This window comes from Lynx rufus, unplaced genomic scaffold (assembly GCF_022079265.1).
Source record: "Lynx rufus isolate CCGP_SWC_20201006 ecotype Redwood Valley unplaced genomic scaffold, mLynRuf1.p SCAF_4, whole genome shotgun sequence".
NCBI classification, from domain to species: Eukaryota; Metazoa; Chordata; class Mammalia; order Carnivora; family Felidae; genus Lynx; species Lynx rufus.
Window position 1 is genome coordinate 8,051,619 of NW_025814856.1, and position 26,356 is coordinate 8,077,974.

Below are 26,356 nucleotides of genomic sequence, written 5' to 3' on the forward strand. Positions count from 1 at the left end.
GCGCCGCCGCCGCCCCTGATTGGACAGTGCTCAAGGCCTCGCCCCCTCACGCCTGAGTGACAGCGGGCGCCGGAGGTTAGGTGTCGGAGCCTAACACCGGCCAGGAGGCGCCCTATCCAGGAACTTGTGCGTGAAAGCGTAGTGCTGCCTGTCCGCTCCCAGAACTCTGACACTTCTTTGCAAACACAGACACTTAAAAAAAATCACGTCTCCAAGGGCGCCAGGGCGGCTCAGTTGGTTAAGCGCGCGACTTCAGCTCCGGTGGTGATCTCACGATTGGTGGGTTCCAACCCCACCTAGGACTTTGCGCCGACAGCGTGGAACCTGCTTTGGATTCTCCGTCTCCCTCTCTCTGCCCCTCTGCTGCTCGTGCTCGCTCCTTCTCTCTCAAAAATAAGTGAACAATTAAAAAAAATTATTTAAAGTCACCTCTCCAGACACAGTAATTAATCTAGCTACATTTCGGTCTTTGGCTGTTGCAAAATGGAAGTATGACACAGTACTTTTGTCAAAAAGGTGCACAGGCAGATAGCAGGGATGCATTAGGCGGGCATCCTTCCAGAACTTAGGTCAGATTCAGAAAAACGTCACTGGAACCAAAAACAAACCATCACTTCAGATGAAAACTGGCTTCTGGGTTTAGAATGGTTAAATTTAGAAAATGTTTCTGACATGAAAAATTGGGATCGCATGGAAATCGTAAGAAGGGACTCTTTCTTACTGGTGATTCAGACACACCCGCCCCCCGCCGTCATGATCCGTCCCTTTCTAGTGATCACATGATTTAATCCGTCTATAATCCATCTATAATGATATTTATCAGAAAACTGGGTTTCGTCAGAATAGCAATCCCACTGATTGATGAATCTAGGATACCAGAGAGTAACCATCGTTCTGACAATGATGCAATCACTCTGTGACAGGCATCCTCTCCAATACAGCATGCAAAACTACCATTTCTTTTCTTTATTCTTTTTTATTTTTCTTTATTTATTTTTTAATTTTACATCCAAATTAGTTAGCATGTAGCGCAACAATGATTTCAGGGGTAGATTCCTTAATGCCCCTGACCCATTCAGCCCATCCCCACTCTCACACCCCTTCCAGTAACCCTCTGTTTGTTCTCCATATTTAAAAGTCTCTTATGTTTTGTCCCCCTCCCTGTTTTTATATTATTGTTGCTTCCCTTCCCTTACGGTCATCTGTTTTGTATCTTAGATTTTACACGTGAGTGAAGTCATATGATATTTGTCTTTCTCTCACTAATTTCGCTTAGCATAATACCTTCTGGTTCCATCCACGTAGTTGCAAATGGCAAGCTTTCATTCTTTTTGATTGCCAAGTAATATTCCATTGTATATGTATATATCACATCTTTATCCATTCATCCATCAATGGACATTTGGGCTCTTTCCATACTTTGGCTATTGTTGAGAGTGCTGCTATAAACACTGGGGTGCATGTGCCCCTTCAAAACAGCATACCTGTATCCCTTGGATAAATGCCTAGTAGTGCAATTGCTGGGTCATAGGGTAGTTCTATTTTTAATTTTTTTGAGGAACCTCCATACTGTTTTCCAGAGTGGCTGCACCAGCTTGCATTCCCACAAGCAGTGCCAAAGGGATCCTCTTTCTCTGCATCTTTGCCAACGTCTGTTGTGGCCTGAATGGTAGCCATTCTCACAGGCATGAGGTGGTATCTCATTGTGGTTTTGATTTGTATTTCCCTGATGATAAGTGGTGTTGGGCATTTTTTCATGTGCCGGTTGGCCATCTGGATGACTTCTTTGGAGAAGTGTCTATTCATGTCTTTTGCCCATTTCTTCGCTGGATTAGTTGTTTTTTGGGTGTTGAGTTTGAGAAGTTCTTTATAGATTTTGGATACTAACCCTTGATCTGATACACCGTTTGCAAATATCTTCTCCCATTCTGTCGGTTACCTTTTAGTTTTGCTGATTGGTTCCTTTGCTGTGCAGAAGCTTTTTATTTTGATGAGGTCCCGGTAGTTCATTTTTGCTTTTGTTTCCCTTGCCTCCGAAGACGTGTTGAGTAAGAAGTTGCTGCAGCCAAGGTCAAAGAGGTTTTTGTCTGCTTTCTCCTCTTAAGATTTTGATGGCTTCCTGTCTTACGTTTAGGTCTCAAGGGCCCTTTAATCACTGTGGTTGGCATACTATCAGACATGCTATCTTGAGGTTGTGTTTGGTAAGAGCGGGTAGTTGTTGCTGGTGTGGAATCATGGCAAACATGAGGGCCAGAATGTACTTAGGGTGCTGGTGCATCCAGCCCCCTGCACTGAGGAAAGCCCCTGAAATCTCAAGACCCATCCTATAAGATGTCCTCTTAACCCATCAAGAGCCCTCCTTACAGGACTCAAGGATTCCTTTGTACATATGGAGATATTTTCCCCATGACCTTGAACTATATACCCCTCATGAAATGCATTACCCAAGGTTCAAGAAGCTGTTCTCAGCTCTGAATGAAAGACAAGGGAACAACTGATCCTTCTTGTGGTGGAAAACATGAACTCTCTTCAAATGGAAAAATGTCAAGATATAGGTTGCGCTTTTTTTTTTTAATTGTTTCTTCATGGTCTGATTGGAATATTGACATGGTGTTTGAGGTAGGAGTGGGAGGGAGAATCAATTAAATGGTTCCACCTGATGGGGAAGGCATGAATTACCAAAACCAAGTAATCACAGCATTTACTTCGTGAAGGTTTCAAAGTACAAGAAAGTACCACCCGAACAAGAAATCAAAATAGTCATCACAGAATGTTATTATTTTTTAAACGTGTATCTATTTTTCAGAGAGAGAGAAAGCGTGAACAAGCTGGGGAGGGGCAGAGAGAGAGGGGGACAGAGGATCTGAAGTGTTCTCCAAGCTGACGGGAGAGAGCCCGATGCAGGGCTCGAATGCACAAACATCGAACATCGAGATCATGACCTGAGTTAAAGTCAGACACTTAACTGACTGAGCCACCCACGCACTCCCAAAGAATCTTATTAAAAGCATCACTTCGGGGCACCTGGGTAGCTCAGTGAGTTAAGTGCCCGACTTTGGCTCAGGTCATGATCTTGCAGTTCATGAGTTCGAGCCCCATGTCAGTCTCTCTGCTGAGGGCTCAGAGCCTGAGACTGCTTCAGATTCTCTCTCTGCCTCTCTCTGCTCCTCCCCTGCACATGTGCTCACGCTGTCTGTCAAAATAAATAAATAAATAAACGTCCAAAAAGAAATAAATAAAACCATGACCTCTCAGTAGTTTTATAGGCCAGATGCAATCTTACATTTCCAAGGACGTCGATTCATCTGCAGTGTAAAATGTCATAGATTCCACTGAGAGAAGTTTTGCTTGTTAAGTCTTCATAGAGATGATGAGGACAATCACAATGAGAATAGTAACAGGAATGTTAACACTAATAAAAAAATTTTGTTTTAATTTTTTTTAATGTTTATTTTTTGAGAGACAGAGTACGAGCAGGGGAGGGGCAGAGAGAGAGGGAGACACAGAACCGGAAGCAGGCTCCAGGCTCTGAGCCGTCAGCACAGAGCCGGACGCGGGGCTCGAACTCACGGACCGTGAGATCATGCCCTGAGCTGAAGTTGGCCACTTACCCTCCTGAGCCACCCAGGTCCCCCAGGAATGTTAGCACTAATAGTAGACACTGTCAGGAGGCTTGCTGAGGGGGAGGCACCCCGCTCAGCACCGTAGGTGGATCGGCTCGTTACTCTTCACCTTCACAGATTTCCTGACGTGGAAGTAATAACGTGATCCCATTTCCTAAGAGGAAACTGAGAGGCAGCAAAGAGCCCCGTCTCATGTCACACAGGCTGTCAGTTAAGGGCGCTCGGATTCGGCACCAGCCTGTCCGACTCAGACCAAGCTTTGCCACTGAACACACGTCACCTGTTGTTACGAACTCGGGACAGATAGTTGAACACCTAGGGTGGACTCCTTTGTGCCACTCGGACACATCTTTGTTCTTCCCCTCTACCCTTATTAAGATCCCCGGGGTTGGAATCCGTCCCTCTTGCCCCCCGGTTGACATCTGAAGAGGGTGCCGAGTAGTGTTCGTCACCTTTGGTCCAGCTCCGATGGACACTTGCAGACACACTGGGTGCCAGGCAGGCCTAGGACTCATTCAAGATGGTTGGGAGCAGAGCTCGATGAACCATTCCTCCCACTGAAAGGAGGAACGGAACCAAACCAAATCCAAAGATGTTGATCCACACCCCAGTTACTTATCATTGCTTTCGTCTCTAACCTCATGTCAGAAATCACAGCGACCAATATGGAGAATACAGGACGGAAGAAGCAAGTGTCGTCAGTGGAGATGACGGTATCGTTTACTTAGCAAACTAAAGGGGAAGTGACTGGAAAACCGCCACCACCGACGAAGGCGTCGTTTTGCTGCACGTTGTGGAAATACATACCGTATACACAACAGAAATGATTGGACTAAAATCACGTCTTGCAAAATATATCTAAGATTTGCAGGGGCGCCTGGCCGGGGGGCGGCTCAGTGGGGTTAAGCATCCGACTTTCAGCTCAGGTCACGATCTCACAGTTCGCGGGTTCGAGCCCCGCATCAGGCTCCGTGCCGACAGCTCAGAGCCCAGAGACTCCTTTGGATTCTGTGTCTCCCTCCTTTGTCCCTCCCCCCATCACGTTCTGTCTCCTTCTCAAAAATAAATAAACATTAAAAAAAAATTTTTTTTTAATTTTTTTGGAGGTCACAGTCTAACACCACGTGTGGGATCTATGTGGACAGAAGTCGAGTGTCTCCTGATGAAGTGACAGAAGCATGGCCTCCGTCGTAATATCATCGACTTTGGTGCATGGAGGACGCCTGAACTCAGTGATGCAGTTCTCTCTACCTACAGCCACAAAAGTTAAAGAAGTTTCCAGTCGAATTAGCCTCAGGATCTTCTTTTCTGTCCTGTAATAAAATAATTCTAAATTATATGTCGGCGAATAAAGCCAAGGGGTAATCAGGAAATCAGCGCAAGTAAAGAAGGAAATTCGGGGCGCCTGGGTGGCGCAGTCGGTTAAGCGTCCGACTTCGGCTCAGGTCACGATCTCGCGGTCCGTCAGTTCGAGACCCGCGTCGGGCTCTGGGCTGATGGCTCAGAGCCTGGAGCCTGCTTCCGATTCTGTGTCTCCCTCTCTCTCTGCCCCTCCCCCGTTCATGCTCTGTCTCTCTCTGTCCCAAAAATAAATAAATGTTGAAAAAAAAAAAAAAGAAGGAAATTCAACTTCCAACAGATGCACCAATGACAAAACTAACAAGAAATGACCATCTAATGGTCTGTGGCCACCCTAGGCACTGATCGGCTGTTTGTCATGGGACAGGGAGATGATTCTGCCGCTCGGGGATATTTGGCAATATCCGGAGACATTTTTGGTTGTCGTGACTCAAACAGGTGGTAGCCCTGCAGCAGACATCTAGGGATCCTCTAAGACACAACACCGTGTTCCCTCTGACGAAGAACATCACCTGATCAAAAATATCAGTCGTGTCAATGTTGAGAAACTGTGGAATAGTCAGATGGTCCCTTGGAAGTCTAGAAACAGACAGAAGGATGTAACAAAATAGGTGATAAGCTGTGCTAGGCTATAACTCTCCTATCTGCTATATCCAAATAAATTCTGTATGGATTAAAGAGTTAAAGGTTTAAAAAAGATAAAGCAAAAAACTAAAAAGAAAAATCATAGAGTATTTTTGTATAGTTAGGCAGTGGAAGTCTTGGCATACAAAGGAAAAAAATGTAAATCAAACATAAATACATTTTTTTAAATTTTTTTAATGTTTATTCAGTTTTGAGAGAGAGCAAGCAGGGGTGGGGCAGAGGGAGAGAGGGAGACACAGAATCCGAAGCAGGCTCCAGGCTCCGAGCTGTTAGCCCAGAGCCCGACGCGGGGCCTGAACTCACGGACTGCGAGATCATGACCCGAGCTGAAGTCAGACATCCAACTGACTGAGCCACCCAGGCGCCCCTAAAAAATAAATACATTTTTTAATGTTTATTTATTTTTGAGAGAGAGAGAGAGAGAGCATGTGCCAGCTGGAGCTGGGGAGGTGCAGAGAGGAAGAAGGAGATAGGATCCGAATCGGGATCAGAAGCAGGCTCTGAGCTGACAGCAGAGAGCCCATTGTGGGGCTTAAACTCATGAACCGTGAGGTGATGACCTGTGCCGAAGTCGGATGCTCAACCAACAGAGCCACCCAGGTGCCTCAAAGATAAATACACGGAGGGCCGCCTGGGTGGCTCAGTTGGTTGAGCGGCCCACTTTGGCACAGGTCATGATCTTGCAGTTCATGAGTTCGAGCCCCACGTTGGGCTCTGTGCTGACAGCTTGGAGCCTGGAGCCTGCTTTGGATTCTGTGCCTCCCTCTCTCTCTCTCTGCCCCTCCCCCTCTCATGCTCTGTCTCACTCTTTCTCTCAAAAACTAAATAAACATTAAAGTTTGGGGGGAGAAAAAGATAAATACATTTGAAGAAAAGATAAATCCATTTGAAAACTGAAAAATGTAAATGCATCATTGATAATAAAAGATATAGAAATACCAATAATATAGGGTAAAAGGTAATATTATTAAGAGTTTAAATTGTTTTTATACATCAAAAACAAAATATAAATGTTTCAATAAAGACATTCAAGGGTCATTCACAAATCTTACAAAATTATAAACTATACATGCCTAATAAAGTTATGAAAATAGATTAGCTCATTAGGCCCAAGGTATGTAGTAGAAATAGAGGTACTTTTTAATGAGTAAAATATTTATCAAGGCATATTCTGATGGGAAAATCAAGTGGGTGCTTCTTGATCTGTTCCCCACCAAAAGCGTCACCCCGAAAGTAACACTTTATCCATAGAGGAACTGCAGAGATAAGTTTTATCATCAAAGACCTGAGAGATACAGGGGTGCTTTTTTAATTAACCTCCTCTTTTTTTCTTTAACGTTTATTTATTTTTGAGAGAGAGATAGAGAGAGCATGCAACAGTGGGGGGGGCAGAGAAAAGGGGTACAGAGGACCCAAAGCAGGCTCTGCACTGACAGCGGTGAGCCCAACGCAGGGCTCAAACCCACAAACTGCAAGATCGTGACCTGAGCGGAAGTTGGATGCTTAACCCACTGAGCCACCCAGGCGCTCAACTTCCTTCTTTAATCTGTATGTTCGTTACAAGACTATGGAGAGTGAGTTTAGAATATCACAAACTTCAATAGGTAGGAATGTCAATCATAGCTGTTTTCCAAACGCAGTATCATTCCTATGAACAAGCTTTGTGGGATCAGGTATGCAACTTCTGCTCTCTGCCCTTCTGCCTGTGTTGTGCATCACATTTGATTTTCCATTTCTTGGCAGTCACAACAGCAGATGTTCATCGTCTCGTCCACCATGCTTATCAATGCTGGGTCAACAATGCTTATCTTCGTCAAAAATCAGGTGTTGGGGTACAATCCTGTGAATGTGCACAGCCCGCGCATGTTTGTGCATTTTCTGGGGTTTCAGTCGCCTGAGAACAGGATGAAATACCACCTGTAATGTGGAATCAAGTTACTGCCTTCCATAAGGTTGTTATTAAAATCAATGGAGGGGCGCGTGGGTGGTTCAGTCGGTTGAGCGTCTGACTGCAGCTCAGGTCATGATCTCACGAGAGTTTGAGCCCCGCGTCGGGCTCTGTGCTGACGGCTTGGAGCCTGGAGCCTCCTTCGGGGTCTGTGTCTCCCTCTCTCTCTGCCCCTCCCCCACTCACACTCTGTCTCTCTCTCCTTCAAAAATAAATAAACATTAAAAATATTTTTTTAGGGGCGCCTGCGTGGCGCAGTCGGTTAAGCGTCCGACTTCAGCCAGGTCACGATCTCGCGGTCAGTGAGTTCGAGCCCCGCGTCGGGCTCTGGGCTGATGGCTCAGAGCCTGGAGCCTGTTTCCGATTCTGTGTCTACCTCTCTCTCTGCCCCTCCCCCGTTCATGCTCTGTCTCTCTCTGTCCCAAAAATAAATAAACGTTGAAAAAAAAATTTTTTTTAAATCAATGGAAATGTTTAGATTTGGAGCCATTTGAGCCCGCTACTCAGAGTCATTTACTCGGTGACACATAACATGACCAGTTTTAAGTGGTGTTCTGCCCAGAACAGAAAAAGTCCTGCCTCATGTCCACATAGTGGTGCAACTGCCTTTCTACTTGGATCTTATTGCCCAGAACTGATGATGTATTACACGGAACTGATGCTTATGGAAACTCAAAGGGAAGAATCACAATGCCGAACCCCTAAAACTTTACCGTGTGGTCATACCTTCTCTGGAAAACTTCTCTCCATTTGAAAAACAGCCTTGACTTTCCTCTGAATCCTGGTAGAGACTGTGACCACCATCAATCATATTAAAAAAAAAAAAAAACCCTTTAACATCCAGCATTTACTGGGCGTCATCTAAGTCACCGAGCCATAAAACTGCATAAGAATAGCAGCATGACATTTAAAACGGGGGAAAATATATATGACGGGGCCTGAGCATGTTTGGGAACGCAAGTCCTTTTTAAAAAGAATTTTTTTATAAGGTATAATTTATAAGGTATGATTGACATACAACATTATATTAGTGTTGAGGAGGAAAAATGTCCTTCCATCGTTCAAGGTTCTGGCAGCTGGTCTAAGAATGAAATTGATCTGAAACAGATCAACAGGAGAAAAAAAAAAGTCTTGTTAGGTTTTACAAGAAAATCGAGACCTAAAAAAATGACCAAGGCAGCAAGTTTTTACACGTTTTAGACAAAGACAGTAAGTCTGTGAGGAATTGACAAGACAAAGAACTCTTTGTGCAAGAGCTTCAATTAGTAAGGAATTCTAAACAGAATTTGGCCGCGGTAGTAAATCAGTAAGAAGTAACAAGGTTTGTTTAGACAGCCTTCTTGGCTCCAAATTCCCTATTTCTGGTGTTAAGGATGTCTCTTTACCTCTTAGTGCAGGGAGGGTACCTTTCACATGGAGGATTTACTTCCTGCTTTCTGGAGACAAAGGGGGGGGGGTCAGACTGTGCTTTTTGCACTCGCTTCCTGCCCTTAGCCTCTATGTTAGTTATAATTATTTGTTACCAGTATATATTGTGAAATGATCGCCAGAGTTGGCATAGTTAACATCCCTCACCACATAGTCACAAAATATTTTTTCTTGTGATGAGTACTTTGAAGATTTACTTTTAACAACTTTAAAATGTTCCGTACTGGGGTGCTTGGGTGGCTCAGTCGGTTAAGAGTCTGACTTTGCTCTCAGGTCATGATCTCACAGTTTGTGGGTTCGAGCCCTGAGTCGGGCTCTGGGCTGACAGCTCGGAGCCGGGAGCCTGCTTTGGATTCTGTGTCTCTCCCTCTCTGCCCCCCGTCCCCGCTTGTGCTCTCTCTCTCTCTCTCAAAAATAAATAAACATTAAAATGTGCAGTACAAAAACAAAATAAGATATGCAGTACAGTATTATTAACTATAGTCACTATGTTGTACATTATATCCTCATGACTTATTTACTTTATAACTAGAAGTTTGTACCTTTTTACCCCCTTTACCCATTTCTCCTGCCCCCCACCCCCAGTCCCTTGCCACCACCAATGTTTATTCCGTAGCTTTGAGCTCAATTTTTGTTGTTGGTTTATTTTCGGGGTTTTTGGATTCCATATATAAGTGCAATCATATGGTATTTGACTTCCTTTGTCTTATTTTATTTATATTTGTGCCAGTCTCAGCTTATTAATAGTAATGCTTTGGGCTATAAATGCCTGGGGCACTCACTTAGGCTCCCGTGAGCTTCCCACCTGCCCCTTTCCGAACCAAGATTATGACTGGACCAAATCTTGTGGTTCTTATTGTAACCGCAAGATGCCCTTCAGCAACATTCATTTGGAAACTTTGAAAAAATAAAGGTTTATTATTATTTTTTAATGTTTATTTTTTTTTAATTTTTTTTTTCAACGTTTATTTATTTTTGGGACAGAGAGAGACAGAGCATGAACGGGGGAGGGGCAGAGAGAGGGAGACACAGAATCGGAAACAGGCTCCAGGCTCTGAGCCATCAGCCCAGAGCCTGACGCGGGGCTCGAACTCACGGACCGCGAGATCGTGACCTGGCTGAAGCCGGACGCTTAACCGACTGCGCCACCCAGGCGCCCCAATGTTTATTTATTTTTGAGAGAGAGATCATGAGCAGGGGAGGGGCAGAGAGAGAGGGAGACAATCCGAAGCAGGCTCCAGTCTCTGAGCTGTCAGCACAGAGCCCGACATGGGGCTCGAACTCACAAACTGCAAGATCGTGACCTGAGCCAAAGTCGGACGCTCAACCTACTGAACCACCCAGGTGCCTCAGAGGTTTATTACTTATAAGACCTGGAACTTAACACAGCACACCAGGGACCACAGAGCAAGATCACCAATAGAGAGAGACAGAGACAGAGACAGAGAGAGAACACAAGGCAGGGATTCTGCTTTTATCAGAGTGAGGGTGGGGACCTAGGGTTTCTCCGGCTCACTCGTTGTTGAATCGAAAACAAAAGAGCAAGAATTTAAAGTTCAGGAAAACAAAAGACAAGTGCCCCAAATAGTCGGGTTACTGAAATCAACCAAGATCTCTAAAACAAAGGCATGCTGGTGGGGGGGAGGTGGCCTGGTTCTTGACCTAGTCCTGTGGCCGGCAATGTGTATTATCTGAGATACCGTCTTTGAAGTGGATGCCTCTTTGAAGTGAATGCCTTGTCAATCAAAACCTAAATCAGGCACTTGCATTACAAAAAAGAAAAAGAAAAGCGAAAACCTGTCAGGGATTACACTACAATCCACCCTGTGACACACAGGTATCAGATTCAATGGTGAGGACATCAGCTGCTGGTATAGCTGACGGGCTAAAAAGTCAGGGTTAGGGCATGTTGTAACCCAGACAGTACACATCTAAATAGGATTATAGTAGCAGATCCTATGATAGTTATACAGACAATAGTCTGAAGTCCAGTCCATAGTCATCGTCCCAAACTTGAAGGGTCCGACAGTAAAACTAAGTCTGAGATCTTGGGGGTCCCAGGAATCTATGCAAAGACTTCCATCATATTAGGGAATATTTTAACATCTTGGGCCACCTGGAGTATTGTAGGTTTGAACCTATCCCGAGTTGGTAGATAGCTCATAACTCATTGATGCAGCCTCTTAGTCCTAAGAATGGATCGGTTCAGTTGAGTTGTGTCTCATTTCAGGAGGGGGTGATGCAGGTGGGCCCCCAAAGTTAGACCTATATGGTGCAGGTAGTTACATCGGGTTAGTAAGAGGTACTTTATGGAACCAAAGGAAAAACAATGGTTAATGATTAATTTGCTAACATGTCTCACAGAACTCTGAGAAATGTTGTACTAAGGTTTATTCTAAAGAACCTAACTCCGGAATAGCCAGATGGAACATGCAAAGCGCAAGGTATGAAGAAAGGGATGTGAAATTTACATGCCTTACTTTCTCCTCCAATCTCCACACGTTCACCCACCGAAAAGCTCTCCCAAACCCTGTCCTTTTGAGTTTTTACAAAGCCCTCATTACACAGGCAGCACTGATTAAATCTCTGGCCTTGGGCTATGGATTCAACCTCCCCTGGAGGTCGGGGGCTGGGACTGAAAGTTACAACTTTTTAATCACGGGATTGGTTCCCCTGGCAACCAGACCCCATTCTTAGGTAACCTGAGGGCTTCTCCAAAGTTACCTCATTAACATCACAAGAGGCACCTTTATTGCTTTTATCGAAGGAAATTCCAAGGGATTTTAGGAGCTCCAGTGCTCGGAACCAAAGACCAAATATATATTTCTTTTCATAAGTCACAATATCACAAGTGTGTATTCTCAAGAGCACTCATCCGGGCTTAGTGACCTTTAACACCAGGGCAAGGTGTTTCTCGAATTTCTCCATTATAAATTTCACTCTCGTTCCCATTTCATACTGTATTCTTTGCAAGGTATCCATTATACAGAGACCCTACATTTCAGGAGTAGGAGTTATACCTCATCTTCTTACATTCTTTTTTTTTTTTTAACATTTATTCATTTTTGAGAGACAGAGAGGGACCGAGCACGAATGGGGGAAGGGCAGAGAGAGGGAGACACAGAATCTGAATCAGGTTCCAGGCTCTGAGCTGTCAGCACACAGCCCCATGGAGAGGGGGTGGGGGATGGGGAGCTCGAACTCAGGAACCGCGACATCGTGACCTGAGCTGAAGTCGGCCACTTAACCAGCTGAGCCACCCAGCTGCCCCTGGCAGTTGCTCTTTGAAACTTTCCCTGGTGTTCTGTCCAGTCAGCGAAGCCCTAACCTGAGTTATAAGTTTAATTAACTTCAGGGGCGCCTGGGTAGCTCAGTCGGTTGAGCCTTGGACTCTTTTGATTTCGGCCGGTCATGATCCCAGGGTGGGGGTTGGAGCCCCACCATATAGGCTCCTCGCTGATCATGGAGCCTGCTTTAAGATTCTTTCTTTCTCCCTCTGCCCCTCTCCCACTCTTGCATGCTCTCTCTAAAATAAAAAATGTTTGAATTATTTTTTAAAAAGATGTATTAACTTTTGTCTCAGCTTTTTAATAAATATTTATTTAATCACGGCTTGAAACACAACGTAAAATATTTCCAAAGAGGTAAGGAGGTGAATTTCAGGAAAAAAAAAATTCAAAATTGCACCGCATGTATGTTATTTGTTTCCCTTTAGTCTTCCTTTGATCGTGTTAGTAAGATTCTGAGGTCTGGTTTTTTTTTTAAGTTTATTAATTTATTTTGAGAGAGAGAGAGAGAGCAGGGGAAGGGAAGAGAGAGAGAGAAAATCCCAAGCAGGCTACGAGATATCAGAGCATAGCCCAATGCAGGGCTGGATCTCACGAACTGCACGATCATGACCAGAGCTGAAATCAAGAGTTGGACGCTTAACCGACCTAACCACCCAGGTGCCCCCTGAGGTCTGTTCTTTTATTTTGGGTGAGTTCAAAAGGGTTTACACAGTTCAGACGTACAGACCTAAGTGTTCAAGTATGATTAACAGTCTATAGAAATTTCCCCCAGTGGGAATAATAATGTAACTTTTTCTTCCTTCAGGATACAATAGATACTTGGGGGTTTTCTTGTTGAGCTAGCAAAGTGCCTTACAATTTTCTTCCCTTCTTTCACCTTAAATTTTGCTGGATTGTTCAAACACTGGGTTTGTGTCATTTAAAATAACACGCATCATGGGACTCTTGATCTCGGAGATGTGAGTTCCGGCCCCATGTTGGTTGCAGAGAGTACTTAAAATCTCAAGGCATCTGGGTCGTTCAGTTGGTTAAGCATTCAACTCTGGATTTTGGCTCAGGTCATGATCTCACAGTTGTGAGCTGGAGCCCTGTGTCTGGGCTTAAGATTCTCTCTCTCTCTCTCCCCCTCTGCCCCTCCTCAACTTGCACACATGCTCTGTCTCTAAAAAAAAAAGAATAATAATAATAATTAATTAAAATAAAGTCTCAAAAAATAAAATAAAATGAAATAAGACTCATGGTTCAAAGCAACTCTAGTTGGGGGGTGGAGGCAGAGGTCTCAGGGCTCTAAGCTAAGGCCTTCCTTGAGCCTGCAGAGGTAAGTATTTGAAGGCCCAGTTATTCTTTGTTCCTGGGGGGCCTCCCCCTGCAGGTGTCTTAACCTGCTCACACCCACCTGAGAAGGAGCCCTTTATGCTGAGAAGCTATTGAGCCCAGGGGGGCTGGAGATACACCTGTAGGGGTAGGGTGGAGGTGGGTGGACCCCTATGCCTTTTCTAAAGTTGCAACTGAGGTTCCCTTAAGTCTTTTTTTTTTTTTTTTAATGTTTATTTTTGAAGGAGAGACAGAGCATCAGCGGGGGAGGGGCAGAGAGAGAGAGAAACACAGAATCCGAGGCAGGCTCCAGGCTCCCAGCTGTCAGCACACAGCCCGACACGGGCTGCAACCCATGAATCATGAGATCATGACCTGCGCTGAAGTCAGACACCCAACCGACTGAGCCACCCAGGCGCCCCTGAGGTTCCTTAAGTCTTAAAACTCCCACAGGTTGGTTTTCCGTCCACAGTGTAGGGGAACTCAGAGTACAATTTGTTTACATGGAGAAGTCTGAAAGTCGAGAGCTCTGTGTCCTGGAACCGTGTCAGTGAATGGGGACCGTGTCAGTGAATGGAGAGGTCATCTGGGTCAGAACCTTAAACTGAACCCTGCTGAGTGTCCTCACTCGGGAACCTGGAACCCTGAGGCAGGGAGAGGTTCCCTTTGCCCCGGGGAGGGGAGGGGAGGGGAGGGGAGGGTGTGCAGGGCTCCCGGAGCGCATTCCTGTGGCTGCTCGGGTGTCCCTCCCTTCCCTCCGCAGGGACTGACCCACTCCAGGGCTTCTGTCTCCACCGGGACAGTCTAGACCGGGGAACCTTCTGAAGGTGGCTTTCCTCGTGTCCTGTGGGACGCGGGCTGCTCGTCCCTGCTGAGTCCAGTTTCTTTCCTGGATTCCTTTATTGATGGAACAGCGCAGCCCTTGGGCCCCGGTTTCCTTCAGCACTTGGGCTCCTAAACTGTAAGCTGGTGGAGAGATACGGTGTGAGGCAAGCTAGAAAATTATGGAACGAAATAGATTTTGTGTTCTGTTTAGCCAAGAGAACCTTGAGATGTGAGATGAATGTGTTTAAGTTCTCGAGTACACTATTCCATTCTTGGGTCAGTTTTTGTTTCTATGTGTCCCTAGTCCTTAGAGAACACTGACATTCAACAGGAGAAAAGCAACAGAATTCCTATTTTAATTGATGTGAGGAAAACTACCCAAGGCTTATGCAAATTTATTAAAATGCAATACATTTAAGGAGCTAAACTCAAGCCCCTAACACACTGTAGTATGCTACTTGTCCCCTGAGTGTCATAGAGGGGAAGGACAAACTGTGATGCCCCCATGTCATCTGTCCGAAAGAGATTTTTTTTATGGTTTACATTTTGGTGACATTTGGTGTTTAAAGGAATTAAATCTGAGAATGGCTTCCTGAAGACAGAGTTAAATTAAAGAATAGTAAATAGCAAAATACGGCATAAGCTTTTTTATTTTTTAATATAATTTATTGTCAAATTGGCTAACATACAGTGTGGTTTTGTGTTTTTTTTTTTAATATAATTTATTGGGTATCTTTATTTTAAATACATCCATAAGATAGAACAGTCTTAAGAAAATCACTGTGGGGCGCCTGGGTGGCTCGGTCAGTTGAGCGTCCGACTTCGGCTCAGGTCATGATCTCGCGGTCCGTGGGTTCAAGCCCCGCATCGGGCTCTGTGCTGACAGCTCGGAGCCCGGAGCCTGTTTCGGATTCTGTGTCTCCCTCTCTCTCTGACCCTCCCCTGTTCATGCTCCGTCTCTCTCTGTCTCAAAAATGAATAAACATTAAAAAAAAAAATTAAAAAAAAAAATCACTGTGGAGATTTAGGAGTTAAGATGGCAAAGTAGTAGGGGGACCCTGGGCTTGCCCGGTCCCTCGAACACAGCTAGATAAACATCAAATCATTTTGAACACTTAGGAAATCAATCTGAGGATTAAGGGGGAAATCTGCACAATTTGAGGGAGAGAACTTGGCAGGTGTGGAGATGTGACCTGGGGGGAGAGCAAAGCCCCATTGCTGAGGAGGGGAGGGAGCCCTTTTTGTGGGGAAAGGACAGAGAGGGAGAGAGCAGCGCATTTGGTTTGCATGAGAAAAATACTCAAAGGAACTGACTGTCGCCAAGTTTTTACACACAATGGCGCTCCGATTCTGAAGTTTTTGGAAGTCTGTGCCATTGGCCAGAGTCAACCTGGGAGGGCAGCAGTGCTCCTGGGGAGAAGGAGGGTGGAGACCCAGGAGTGGACAGCATGGGGATCCCCTGGGGCGCCCTGGGAGAGAATGTTCCCCTTCCTGGAGTGCATGCGGAAGAGGGTATGTTGCCTCTCCGAGGACAAAAGACCCAGCGGGCACCACTGAGTGGCCATTCAACAGCGGAGGACAGGGACCTCCCGAAGCTTGGGACACAAGACGGGAGACTGTTCTTTTCTGGGAGGGCTTCCTGAACAGCATAGGGGGCAAGCTCCCCTGTCCAGGGGAGGAGAGAGCCGGTGGCGCCTTCTCCCCCCAGCCCAGCAGCACGGTGGGACCTCAGTGAGTAACACAGCGCCCCCAGTGGCGGCTGGAGCTACTTACACCAACCCCTGCCTGGGCCCTGCTGCTTTATCTCCGCAAAGGCAGGTCTCGCTGCGACCCAGCACAGCGGGGCCTCTCCAGAAGAGGACCGACACAGGGCCCCCCCACCACGCCCCATGTTTTTTGTTTGTTTGTTTTCTCCTTTCCTTTTCTCGTTTTTTGGGGTCAGGCCTTTTTTTTCTTCCTTTCTTCTACTTTGGAATCGGGCTTATAGTTTTGCCTGTTTAAAAACACATTTTTTTTTTAATGTTTATTTTTGAGGCAGAGACAGCACGCGAGCGGGGGAGGGGCAGCGAGAGAGGGAGACACAGAATCTGAAACAAGCTCCAGGCTCTGAGCCATCAGCCCAGAGCCCGACGCGGGGCTCAAACTCACGGACCGCGAGATCATGACCTGAGCTGAAGTCGGACGCTTAACCGACTGAGCCACCCAGGTGCCCCTGACCCCTTCTTAATATAGCATTACTCTCAGGAGCAGGAAACATAACAAGGGCTCATAGCACACAAAAGATAGAAACCCAGACAAAATGACAAGGTGGAGGAATTCTCCCCAAAGAAGGATCGAGGAGAAATCACTGCCAGGAATTTACTCAAAACGTAAGTGATTTAGCTGAACAAGAATTTAGAACAAAAGTCTTAAGAATACTACCTGGGCATTAAACACACACACACACACACACACACACACACACACACACACACAGAAGACACAGGAGAACCCCTTGCCACAGGGATAAAAGACCTAAAATCTAGTCAGGCCAGAATAAAAAATGCTATAACTGAGATGCAAAACCAAGTGGATGTAATCACGAGGAGGGAAGCAGAGGAGCAATAGTGATATAGAAGATAAAATATGGAAAATAATGAAGCTGCAAAGAAAAAGGAAAGAAAACTATTAGATCATGAATCTGGACCTAGGGAAGTAGCTACTCCATAAAGTGCAATAATACCCATATCATAGGCATCCCAGAAAAAGAAGAGCGGGAAAAGGGGGCAGAAGGTTTATTTGAACAAATTATAGCTTAGAACGTCCCTAATCTGGAGAAGGAAACAGGCATTCAAGTCCAAGAGACACAGAGAACTCCCCTCAAAATCAACAAAAACAGATCAACACCAAGACATCTCATAGTGCAACTTGCAACATACAAACACAAAGAGAGAATTCTCAAAGTAGCTAGGGACAAAAGATCCGCTACAAGGGTAGACACGTAGGGTTAGCAACATACCTGCCCACAGAAACTTGGTAGGCCAGAAGGGAGTGGAATGATATATTCAACGTGCTGAATGGGAAAAATATGCAGCCAAGAACACATTATCCAGCAAGGCCGTCATTCAGAATAGAAGGAGAGGAACGCTTGGGTGGCTCAGTCCGTGAAGCGTCTGACTCTTGATTTCAGCTCAGATCAAGATCTCACGGTTTGTGGGATTGAGTCCCGTGTGAGGCTCTGCGCTGACAGCATGGAGCCTGCTTAGGATTCTCTCTCTCCTCCTTTCTCCCCTCCTTCCCTGCTTATGTGCTCGCTCTCTCTCTCTCTCTCTCTCTCAAAATAACTAAATAAACATAAAAAAAAAGAATTAGAAGGAGAGATAAAGAGTTTCCAAGTCAAGGAAAAACTAAGGAAATTCATGCACACTAAACCCACTCTGCAAAAAATATTAAAGGGGACCCTTTTGAGCAGGAAAGAGAGACCAAAAGCAACAAAGACTAGAGAGGAACAAAGACTATCAGCAACTTAACAGGTAATACAGTGGCACTAAATTCATATCTATCAGTAATTACTCTGAATGCGAATGGACTAAATGCTCAGTAAAAAGACACAGGGTATCAGAATGGATCAAAAACAAAAACAAAAACAAGACCTCTTGCTATGCTGCTTACAAGAGACTCATTTTAGACACAGACTGAAAGTGAGGGGGCGGAGAACCATCTATCATGCTAATGGACATCAAAAGAAAACTGGAATAGCCATACTTGTATCAGACAAACTAGATTTTACAATGAAGACTATAGCAAGAGATGAAGAAGGGCACTATATCATCATAAAAGGGCTCTATTCACCAAGAACTAACAATTGTAAATATTAATGCCCCCAACTTGGAAGCAGCCAAGTATATAAATCAATTAACAACAAACATAAATTCATTGATAATAATATAATAATAATAGGGGATTTTTAACACCCCACTTACAGCAATGGACAGATCATCTAAGCAGAATTTCAATAAGGAAACAATGCCTTTGAATGTCACTGGACCAGATGGAGTTAACAGATATATTCAGAACATTTCATCCTAAAACAGCAGAATACACATTCTTTTCAAGTGCACATGGAACATTCTCCAGAATAGATCATATACTGGGTCACAAATCAGCCCTCAACCAGTACAAAAAGAGTGAGATCATACCATGTATATTTTCAGACCACAACGTGATGAAACTTGAAATCAACCACAAGAAATAATTTGGAAAGACCACAAATACATGGAGATTAAAGAACATCGTACTAAAGAATGAATGGGTTAACAAGGAAATTAAAGAAGAAATTTATTATTTTTTCTTTTTTTATATGAGTCATTTTTTAAATGTTTGTTTATTTTTGAGAGAGACAGAGAGTGAGTGGGGGAGGGGTAGAGAGAGAGGGAGACACAGAATCTAAAGCAGACTCCAGGCTCTGAGCTGTCAGCACAGAGCCCGATGTGGGGCTCAAACTCACGAACCGTGAGATCATGACCTGAGCCAAAGTCAGACACTTAACTGACTGAGCCACCCAGGCACCCCTTGAAGAAGAAATTTTAAAAATACACGGAAGCAAACAAAAATGAAAACACAACAGTCCAAAACCTTTGGGATGCAACAAAGACAGTCGTAAGAGGGAAGTATATTGCAATAAAGGCCTCCTTCAAGAAGTGAGAAAAGTCTCAAATACATCTCAAAAAGCCAGAAAAAGAACAGCCAATAAAGCCTAAAGCCAGCAAAAAAAGGGGACATAATAAAGATTAGAGCAGAAATAAACAGTATAGAAACAAAACAAAACAAGAAACAGTCAAAAAGGGGCACCTGGGTGGCTCAGTCGGTTAAACGTCTGACTCTTGACTTTGCCTCAAGTCGTGATCTTATGATTTCGTGAGACTGAGCCCTGTGTCCAGCTCTGCGTAGTGTGGAGCTTGCTTAGGATTCCTTCCCTCCCTCCCTCCCTCTCTCTCTCTCTCTCCCTCTCTCCTCTCTGCCCTTCCCCTCCCCATGTTCTCTCAAATAAACTATAAAAAAAAAAAAAGAACAAAATTTGCACCTATTTTAATATCCATGGTGGCATTCCACCAGCACTTGTGATGGAGAACATGGAAACACTGCTGGTCTCTGTCCTTAACCAGGTCAGCAGGTCTTTGACCAAAGACAGGGCCCAGTGGGCAGCAGGATTAATCATACACCAGAAAATCATGCTAGAGGAGGTCCTGGCCAAGAGTCCGCCTTATGTTCACATTTTTACAGACCTTGAGGCCATTTATTGCCGATGATCCAGCTGCCTGGCACCAAGAAAAATGCCTTAGCTGAGGTCATCCCTTGCCTCATAATGACTCAGATACAAAAGAGGACCACATATGTCTCTGCACATAATAAAAATCAAACTGGACAGACTCGTTTCAATCCTCAGGCTAATTCGTTACTTCAATTTTTGGAAACACATACTGATACTTTAGTTCCGCTCTGGAGCAAAGAAAACAAACAGGGGCTTTGGGAAGTAGCCTTTGCAATATCAAATTAGTGAGGTGCTCCTTACGTTCCCAAGGGAGTATGGGAATGGCTTATTTGAATAATTCTATGGACAGACATGGTGATGATACCCACTATGGGACTAAGACTGAAATACTAGTCTGTGAAAGTATACACCATACTACATTGGATAATTTTACATCATATACAACATCATACATCAGATGTAAACAATACTTTTTTTTTAATGTTTATATTTATTTTTGAGACAGAGAGAGACAGCTTGAGCAAGGGAGGGGCAGAGAGAGAGAGACACAGAATCTGAAGCAGGCTCCAGGCTCTGAGCTGTCAGCACAGAGCCCGACGCAGGGCTCGAACTCACAAACTGCAAGATCATGATGTGAGCCAAAGTCGGACGCTCAACCAACTGGGTCACCCAGGCGCCCCAGAAATACTTTCTATTAATATACGTGGAAAAAAAAGCCACAACAAAATTTTAGTGAACTGAATCCAGCAATATATAAAATGACCTAAGCCTGATGACCACTTGGGATTCAAACCATGGAAGCAATACTGGTTTTGCATCTGAAAATGAATTAATGTAACAAACCACTAACAGAATAAATGCCCCCAAACTACAGAATCATCTCAATAAACACAGACAAGCATTTGACAAAGTTCAACACACCTAAGAACAACATTCAATAAACTATGATAAACTACCTCAATAAACTACCTAAGTGTAAAATAGGTAACCATTGAAAAACCCAGAGCTAACAAATTCTTGATGGTGAAAGAATAAAGGCTTTCTAAGATCCAGAAAAAAAACCAAAAATAAAAACAAAGTTAAACAAAACAAAACAAAAAACCACCACCACCACCAACAAAGTATGCTCTCACCAGTTCTTTCAATGTGGTAACTGAGGTGTCACAAGGGCCATTAGGCAAGAATCAAAAATAAAAGCATTCCAAGTTTCAGAGTCCATTGATGCATGCTTTCCCAGGCAGACATACGAAATCACAGACTTTGTTGTGGCACATTTTTTTTTTAATTTTTTTTAACGTTTATTTATTTTTGAGACAGAGCGAGACAGAGCATGAACAGGGGAGGGGCAGAGAGAAAGGGAGACACAGAATCCGAAACGGGCTCCAGGCTCCGAGCTGTCAGCACAGAGCCCTGCGTGGGACTCGAACTCATGAACCCCAAGATCATGACCTGAGCCGAAGTCGGACGCTCAACGGACTGAGCCACCCAGGCTCCCCTGTTGTGGCACATTTTTATGGACACGCAGACACTCAAGTTCACAAACCCTCAGAGATAATGGCCCAGGGAAGCCCTGCCCATTGCCCCCCCCCCCCCCCGGCCCCCACACTCCCCTGTAGTTTTCTCTCCCTCCTTAGCTCTAAGAACCACCTAATCAATTGCAGCTCTTACTTCTGTCTTGTTTCTGGTCTCCTAGAATGTCAACGTCAAGGGGACAAGGATATTTGATCCTTGTCAGTCACTGCAGCACCTGCTAGAGAGCCTGTTACGCAGGAGGAGGTCAAGAAGCGTTGACTAACTGGCTTCGCAGACACACACCGACCTCCCCCCAGGAACCGTGCCGGCCTGGCTTCGTCTTAAAAGAGTGAATTGCTCTCACCCCCTTCCCACGTGACAATCCCAAGCCAATCCCCAAGGGAGGATCCACGTGCCCCTCCTGATGGCCACGTGACTTCACACTCCGTGAGCAGGAACCATCCGATAAGCCCATCTCTTTAAAAAACAAAACAAAACAAAACAAAAAACACAACTCGAAACCTCGAGAGGGGAGTCGGGGCCCATGGCAGCTGGAGCTGTCGTGTGCCAGCCCCTCGTACAGCTATAACTGCATCCCTTTCTACGCTTCACAACGTGACACCGTGCTCGTTTTGCTCTTCTATCCTGGATTCACCGAGGGGCGCACGGGGTGGCATGTCCTCCATCAGCTGCCACGTCCTCTGCTGAGTTCTCCTGGGTCTGGTATCCATGTCCCCCTGAGGTATCCATCCCACCCCTGCACAGAGGTCAGGCTGGTCGGCCACCGAGTCCCGTCCTCATAGAGGCCTTGATGGCTGCCCCTCCCCGGAAAACGTCTGCTGGGCGGGGGGAGTGACGGGGGTGGGGGTGGGGAGGAGTATGGCAGCCCGGGGACCTGAGTCCCCAGGCCTCCCGGCCGCAGAGATCACTTTGTGGACTCAGGAAAGCACTGGAAGCTGTTGAAAGAGCGCGTCGAGATGTGCCACGGCCCATCTCTGCCTCTTCCCTTCAAGAATCAGGCGGCGTGGCCTCTGGCAGAGGGGGGCATCGCCTCCCACGCCTGCGCACTCGGGCAAGGACGGACTCCCCGCGGTTCCCGCCGCTCTCTGTGGGGTGGGGCCCGCGCGGCAGTCTGGCGGCCATCTTTGAAGAGGGCGTCCCGGGCCCGTGGGGGTCGGCGGTTTCCGCTGGAGACCTCCGTTTCCCAAAGGCCTCAGGACTGGAACTCTGTAGGGGGCGTCCTGGTCCAGAAAAGGGTTGGCTGTGGCCTTGAGGGATAGGCTCCAAATTCGCCGAGGTGAGGGAACGGAGCAGAGTTAGCGCGTGGGCAGCTGACACCTCCGGGCGGACTGTGCCACAGAACCCCAGGAGGGAGAACGTCGCGGGGAACAGCCCCCGGCACCTGAGATTCTCCTGGGCCTAGGCTAGAACGAGGCAGGCTTTTTTTTTCCCTTTGTAATGTTTATTTATATTTTGAGAGAGAGAGAGAGAGAGAGAGAGAGAGAGCGAGCGAGCGAGCATGAGTTGGGGACGGGCAGAGGGAGAGGCAAACAGAATCCGGAGCAGGCTCCAGGCTCCGAGCTGTCAGCACAGAGCCCCATGCGGTGCTCGAACTCACCAATCGGAAGATCATGACCCCAGGGGAAGTTGGAAGCTTAACTGACTGAACCACCCGGCGGACCCCAGGCTTTTTTTTTTTTTTTTTTTTTTTTTTTTTTTTTTCAACGTTTATTTATTTTTGGGACAGAGAGAGACAGAGCATGAACGGGGGAGGGGCAGAGAGAGAGGGAGACACAGAATCGGAAACAGGCTCCAGGCTCTGAGCCATCAGCCCAGAGCCTGACGCGGGGCTCGAACTCACGGACCGCGAGATCGTGACCTGGCTGAAGTCGGACGCTTAACCGACTGCGCCACCCAGGCGCCCCGCCCCCAGGCTTTTTTGAGATCACTGGGGGGTTTTGAGATTTGTGAAATTGTGCTGTCAGCACAGAGCCCGACGCGGGGCTCGAACTCACAGACCGTGAGATCATGACCTGAGCCGAAGTCGGACGCCTAACCGACTGAGCCACCCAGGTGCCCCGGGTAGGTATTGCATTTAAACTTGTAGGGCGCCTGGGTGGCTCCATTGGTTAAACATCCAACTCTTGCCTTCCACTCGTGTCATGATCTCATGGTTTACGGGATCCGGCTGGGTAGGGCTCGGGGCGGAGACTGTGGAGCCTGTTTGGGATTCTCCTCCCCCTCGCTCTCTGCCCCTCCCCCACTGGCGCTCTATCTCGAAATAAACTTTTTAAAGAAGTGATATAAAATAAAATAAGATAAATAAAATAAAATAAAATATAAAATAAAATAAAATAATAAAAATAAATAAAAGTTCCTCAGCAGGCAGAACAGTGTAGGCAAGAGATGGGAAACTTCACATCTGAAAATGGCCTCAAGACCTGCTCTCAGAAGACATGATGCTGATAATCAAGCATTCGATTAGGATAAACCCAGACAGTTCCCACCAGGATCTGTTAGAGGCATCTTTGTTGCGGATGGCAGCATTCCCAGGATAGGACCTGAGATTCCTGCTGTTCAAAGTGGCACCAGGAACCCTATCATTTTTTATGTGAATGACAGGAGGGTAAGTGAAGTCCTGAAGGTGTTGTCTAACTTCAGACCAGGTTCCAAGTCTATGGTGGCTTAGGTCCTCCCTCCTCACTTCTCAGAATTCTTCCTAGGAAGGACCCCAAGGTGGAGGAAGAATCGCGCACAGAAATGAAACTTAGGGTTTTAACATCCTCCTAGCACGCGAAAACATTTGTACTGTTTTCTATGAATTACTTTTAGTATATGCACCTATAATTTGAGTAGTCGTGTATTTTCATAAATGTATAGTTGTGACACTCGCAAGATGGAGAATACTCCATCATCCCCAAAGAACAATCTGTGGTGCCTGTTTGGACTGACCCCTTACCCACCGATCTGTTTTAGGTTCCCACACTTTTGCTTTTTCCGGAACATGTGGAATGCCATGTTACCTTATGAGTCCTGTTGAAAGGACTCTGAGGGCACATTTGTAAAGGTGCACAATCGTATAAACTTTGCCGTGCTCTCCCGAGTTTAAAACTTGACACTGCCCAGGGCACATATTATGCCTTCAAAACGGAGAGATTCCACTATTATGAGCTATGTGAATTGGAGTAAGATCCCCTGCTTGTGTGATGGAAGGAATAATGAGGTCAGAGATCAAATGAGGTAGGACTACTAATAAAATTACATCATCTCTACAATACTAAGAAAACAAATTGCCACCTAAGAAAAAAGAAACCAGATATGGATTTCCTTAGCTGTTTTATGAAAGAAAAGCTGCCGCTTTTTACCTTGTCTTCCATGATATCTCCTAGAAGTGTAAACAGGCAGAAGTGATCCGTGACAATGACAAAAGTGGCCTTGTACACCCTTAAACAAAAACCATCAAGATGCTATCTTTATAAAAAGGCACAGAAAATCCCCACTTTGAGGAGGTCAAATATACCTCCTTTGCCACTACCTTGGGATGCTACTTAAAATGATACAGCTCAAGGCACTTGGGTGGCCGAGTCAGAAGAACAAGCGACTCTTGATCTCAGGGTTGTGAGTTTGAGCCCCATGTTGGGTGTAGAGATTACTTTAAGTAAACTTTAAAAAATAACAATGAGGGGTGCCTAGATGGTTCAGTGGGTTAAGTGTTCGACTTCAGCTTAGGTCATGATCTCGCAGTTCGTGGGTTCCAGCCCCACGTTGGGCTCTGTGCTGACAGCTCAGAGCCTGGAGCCTGCTTCGGATTCTGTGTCTCTCTCTGTCTGTCTCTCTCTCTCCCCCCCTCCCTTATTCACGCTCGGTCTCTGTCTCTCAAAAATGAATAAATGTTAAAAAAATGAATAAAAATGAAACAAAAAACAATGAAATGATACAGTTCCCCTATCACTCTACTCACAGGAAAACTCATGATGGGCTATAGCTCCGCAGATGACAGAACCTCCTCAGACTGGAACTTGGCACGGGGCACAAAGTGTGCCACTCAGTCTGATCAGCCAGAAAATACGTGCCAAATCATTAAGGGAGTTTCAATTCCTTTCATCTGATGTCAAATAGAAACATAAATAAACATAAACATAACGGTCAGTCTCACGTCCCAACACCCACGCGTGTGCTCATAATCAAATAGCACATGCCCTACAACTTATAACCAGGGCCAAAACAAAGATGAAACTGGTCTAGATCTTTCCTGTGTGGGGAATCCCTGCCCTTCATCCCAGGAGTGCGGGACTTCTGGTGTTATTGGCCATTACTTCCATCCACACACCAGCAGCTGCTCCATATTTAGGATGTGTTAGATGGTGGTAAAACGATCACATGCTCACTCATTGTGGCCCCCACCCTCCACAGAGAAGACATACAACCCACTCCCTACCTCCTTGTCACGGGCCTTCATTTCTTTTCCTTCAGAACATTTATTTTCTAATTAAAAACCGAAGCTTTCTCAGCTAACCATCTTCTTGTCTCACAAAAACATAAGCACCAAGAACATAGGAACTTGTTTCTTTCATGCCTATGTTATCTACGGCCTCGAGTGGCTTAAATATTTGTGCTGAATTGTATTTTCAGCCTACGCTTCCTGACATGGTGTTGAAAAATGAACATCAAGAGCATTGTCTCTGAGCAAGAAGGGCTTCACTGAGGGGCGCCTGGGTGGCTCGGTTGGGCATCTGACTTCGGCTCAGGTCATGATCTCACGGTTCGTGGGTTCGAGCCCCACGTCGGGCTCTGTGCTGACAGCTCAGCGCCTGGAGCCTGCTTCGGATTCTGTGTCTCCCTCTCTCTCTCTGCACCTCCCCAGCTCACGCTCTGTCTCTCAAAAATGAATAAACATTAAAAAAAAAAAAAGAAGGGCTTCACTGGAAGAGGGATCTTGACTGTCACTTTTGGAGTTTGTGCTCTTCGACAATTTCCCTAAATTTGTAAGCATTACTCCTAAAAGAAATAATAAGTCTTACATATTTTGCTAAAGAGTATGTGATTTGAAATATATATACTTTAAGTGAGGTGGTTTACGGAAGTGTCCGATACACTGTAGGGAATATTTCAGTATTTAAATAACAAGAAAGGTAAGGTGTTCCAGATGACTGAGAGCTGG